The 4909-nt window shown below is 40.6% G+C and overlaps 1 pseudogene; it reads left to right on the forward strand.

Moving 5' to 3' along the window:
• The window catches only part of LOC107663610 (pleckstrin homology-like domain family B member 2), a 41903-nt pseudogene that overhangs the window by 16822 nt on the left and 20172 nt on the right, over positions 1-4909 (forward strand).

Below are 4909 nucleotides of genomic sequence, written 5' to 3' on the forward strand. Positions count from 1 at the left end.
GGCGCCTATTTATACTATAGTCGCACCGGTAGTGACGTCATGGCTGTCGCCGGCCAACGAGTTGGTGTTTTTTTTCAATGTATGCTTCAGACACGGGTCATGACGAGGCGTTCCCCATAGCGACCCCTAGAGGACGCAGTTCGAAGTTCCCATGAAAGGGAACTTATAATTCTAAGAGGATGAATTGCTGGACTAACTCAAACCCAAACCCTAAAAAAATAATTTAAATGTATATATCTATATGACTTTTACAGTGAAGTACATCCACAAGTGTGTTTTGCCCGATTTAACTTAGAGTAGCCTATATCGAAGTAAACCCACACACACTCAGGGAGCCAGTCTGTCTCGTGGAATGTGTGATCTGTACACCGATGTGGTTTGGATTCTCCCTGTTGATTGATTGAACATTTTGAGTGAGGTGTAGAGAGTGACATAAATCATTGCCACCTCCTCTCAGTCTTTCTCTCACTCACACTGTGTTGCTAGACTCCAGGAATGAATCTTCACATAAACAAATCTGCACCCACTCACTCAAAGTGCATTGTACATAGCAAACCTGGGAAAAACACACACTCTGGGCCTCACTGCGCTCAGTATACTGGTATAAGTTAAACTTTAACCCGTACGTTGTTGTCTAGTTAGTTTATGGGGTGGTATATACACCAGCATGAATCAGTAGCCATATAAATTGAAGCTTGACGCTAAATGGTTAGCCAGAAGAACCTCCCCATGTATGGTCAAAGTTTGTGTGATCTCGCATGCCTTTCCTTTAACCCTGCCATCCTTGTGATATATCCTTCAGTTTCTGCTCTATTTCCTTCGTTACCTTCACGTGAGAGATTCTTTCATGATTGAAGTTCTGCTTCAGCCTAATGTACGCACACATGCACCTTAAAGAGATAAAGGGATTTTTCTTGGCATGTGCAGGTTTATGTGTTTTATGAGCATTCACGTCAGTCATCTGAAGTGGGATTTCTTTGATCTTTGCTGTCTTGGCACGTGGCGGAGTGAAGCTTACCTCTCACCCAGAAAGCAGATGAGAAAATTGTGTCTGTGAAGGAGGGAGATAGTAGAGCAGACATAGAGGCCAAATTAAACATGGACGTCTTTTGCCCACTCTCTTCCTAGCCTGTGCTGAATCATATACAGTTATTTTAAAAGTGAAACAAATTAAGTTTTTTTGTCACCTCATTGTGCAATATTTTGTGTAGGACTTTGGCCAGTTTCTGTTTCTTGAACATTCTAGACTTTTAGAAAATGTCTTAACTGACTAGGTGTGTGTTAGTTTAAGCTGTAATATGCCACGTTGAATACTTGGACAGCAAGGTAGACAGGCCATATTTATTGGTTCCTGAGGGAAAACTGATGATCTTTTGGTTCCAGGTCGTTGCAGGTCAAACGAGTCTCAGGTACAGCTGTCCAAGCTCCCCATACTCCTGCAAACAATTAAAGCAATTCCAGGAGTTAACAAGGGCCAAGCAGACAGTTATATAACTCCTCGTAACCACTTTCTCATGCTTGTAATAGTCTGACCTTTTCAAAAAAGAAGCTGCTAGTAATAAACCTTCGTTTATTTTTCTGAAGAACCTTTCTTGTGTTTATTTTTAGATTATCTGAAGTTCAGCAGTGACTTCAGTCGTTGTCTGGGTGTCTCTGGCTCTAGAGGGATGCGCTCCGTCTCCGAACTGCGGGATTTGATGGACACTTTACAAAAAAAGAAGCAGGCATTGGAGAACAGCTTGCGAGCCAATGGGGATTCAAGCACCTCCTACTTCAGCATGACACAGTCTCCTCCCACCACACCCAATTTGCTGTCACCCATCATCACGTCCTCCCCAATATCCTATCAAGAACAAACACGCCGATTGTACAGCTCCGAAAGGCCACCACTTGCGGCCAAAGTGCCAGGACATTCGTCCAGCGGCATGCCTCCATCTCCTCGCTCTCTCTCTCTCTCTCTCTCTCTCCCATTTGCAATCTCCCTTCCTACCGACTCCTCAACCTCCCATCAGAGGGTTTGTGTTTCTGTCACCAGCTTGGTGTGGCACTGAAGATGAGTTCATGTCTCTCAGTAATTTGTACTTGCTGTGCTAAGAAATGTAACTAAACCTGGCATTTTTTTGATGAGGTCATGATCTCCTCCTGTGAGGTGGAGGTCACCATGTGTTCTCTGACCTCTGGATCCGTTGATATGGTGAGTAGAACTCTCTGAAGAAAAGGGCCGTGTGAATGCATAAAAATGCTGGGCTTGTTTTATGGACTAGGTTTCGATTTACAAGGAAATATCTTGATTATAGATTTAATAACTGTTAATATGCCTGTGATGCAGGTCAGGTTGTTCATTCTCAGCTACATGAACCTGTGAGATCATTTTTCTTGGCTTTGGAAATGCTCGCCTGAAATTGCTGTTTGCATTTCCATTTCAGTCGATAAATACAGGGTTTTTTTTTTTTTAAGCCAAGTGCACTTCTTCATGAGCCAGGGTTGTTTTTGGATGTATATGTCTGGTATACTTCATCTGGTCTTTCTCTGATCGCAATTTGGGGCTGTCAAGAGTGCTTTTACACCTTTTTTCATGTAAATGTATGGAATCAAAGATGTTTGTATATTGGACCTTCTTGATAATGTTAGAAGAAATAGCAGTAATGTTCTTTAAGTTACCCATGGGCTATTAGTGTGAAATATCTGCATGAGAGTTTTCTCCAAATAACAAACATGTTCCGAACTGCTGCAGGTAAATCTGTTTGCATTTCAAAGGTGAGAAAGGTTTCCAAATGTATCATTCCCTCCAGCTGTCTGATTGTGAGTTTTGATGCTGCACGTGTCTGAATATGCATTTTTTTTCATACTTTCTCTGTCTGATCCATAGGAACGTCAGCGTCTGGAGACTATCCTTAATCTGTGCTCTGGGCTGGACCGTGCAGAGCAGGACAAAACTGGCTTGGCCGTTGCAGACTTGCAGAAGATCAACAAGGAGCTGGAGAAATTACAGGTGTCAGATGATGAGTCTACGTTCTCAGACTCTGCAAGTCTGTCAGCCAGCATTTCTGCTGAAAATGACTATGGGCTTAAAGCCCAGGAGACCCAGTCCGGCGAGGAGAGACTGGTACGGCAGCGCAAGAACAGTGGACACAGAGAAGTCAGGGCGGAGACAACAGCTGTCCTTATCTCTGCTCCCACCCCTTCTCCTCGGCTGACACAGATAAACAAGGTAATTAATAAAGCTTCCCTTAAGCCACTTAAGCTACTCTTAGAAGTGTATGAATGAGAGGAACTGACTTAATGCATCTACTAAAAATCACCTTGGGACCGTCTGGTTAACAGTCATTGCATTTGCATTGCATCAAAATATTTTAAATGTCCAAATACTTTTTGGGGCCCCTGATTTTATTTAATATACTATAATATAATATGTTAAATAAAAATTGCTGAAATGGAAATATACTATTAACTATTTGATAAAAAATGTATATCATATTAATATTATATGATATTATATATTATATATATTATATATTTTGATATTTTGAATTTTGTTATAAATGGGTGAAATGTTAATATATTAATATTTTCATTTGTAAAATTCAATAAATTGTTTAAAAAGAGTATATTTCCATTTCAGCATGTTATGTTATGTTATGTTATGTTATGTTATGTTATGTTATGTTATGTTATGTTATGTTATGTTATGTTCAGATTTATTCTGACCAATTGCTTTCCACTATGGCTTCATGCATTAAGTCTTTTCTGCATGCAGTGTGTTTTAATCTTGTTAGGTAATTGAATCATTTGTAAAGCTAGTCCTTTTCCATACTGCTAATTCCTGTGACCTTTTGGAGAGGTTATAAGAGTTTACCACCCTTCCTTGGCATGCACACAACCTCACGCACACTTTAATCAAAGAAGGAATGTGCGGGTGTCTTCCCTCCAACTCCTGTATGGACTGATCTAATTAGTCTTTTGCGCAGGAGTAGAAGTCATGCATTGGTTCTGTTATTTATCCATCTACAGATATGCTATAAAACACAAAATAGCCTTGGAAACCATTTTATAGGAACTATAAATCTGTATTGGCACTTTTTCTCCCTTCTGGCCCACACAGAAACAGCTGAAGCAGCTCAGAGATGTGCCCTCTATAGTATAAACTGTGATGAGCAGATATAAACATCACTGTCCAAATATAGCAGGGTCATGCGCATTGTGTTTGGTTGATCTTTGCCACAATGGAAGAATGGCAGACTTCTCATCCATATGTGCTGTCCTAATCATACATGCACGTAGGCCTACATGTGGAATCTTCCAGGTCAAAGGTCAACTTTTTGCTTATAAAACTCAAAATAAGCAGATCACCTTCCACGGATATTGAAAACCTAGATAAATAATTGGTTTAGGAAATGGAGTGTGTAACTCCGCCCCAATGTTCCTCGAATTTTCAGTTGGACCCATTCATCGTTGTTGGTGTTCATTCAGTGAATCCTGTTTCTCAGAGCTAAAGATCAGCGCAGCTGCCAGAAGGGGGCATGTCCATGCTATAGATGGCTTGCATTAAAGGGCTTTACACTATTTGCATTGACAATTAGCCCAGTTGTAAATGTAGCATTAGGAATCAATTCAAAACCCAGCATTACTAATATGTTTAGCTTGGAAGGTTAAACATTCACTAATAGCAGCTGAAAAATGTGTACATACCTGAACGAGGGAACAAAATGCACACAATAGCTCTGTTTCAAAGCCTAGTGAGCTGCCCTGCTTTTTGCTGTCTACATAGGCAGCTAACTTCTAAGTAAGCATCCTAAGTTACCAATATAGAACCTAATAAGAGACTGCTTTGAAATGCTCTGGTGCTTCCCACTCAAAGCTAACAGGCTGCACAACCGATTCCAGTACAGTTTGCTGCATTATATATATA

The sequence above is a fragment of the Sinocyclocheilus anshuiensis genome, unplaced genomic scaffold, assembly GCF_001515605.1.
Source record: "Sinocyclocheilus anshuiensis isolate Anshui unplaced genomic scaffold, SAMN03320099.WGS_v1.1 scaffold928, whole genome shotgun sequence".
NCBI classification, from domain to species: Eukaryota; Metazoa; Chordata; class Actinopteri; order Cypriniformes; family Cyprinidae; genus Sinocyclocheilus; species Sinocyclocheilus anshuiensis.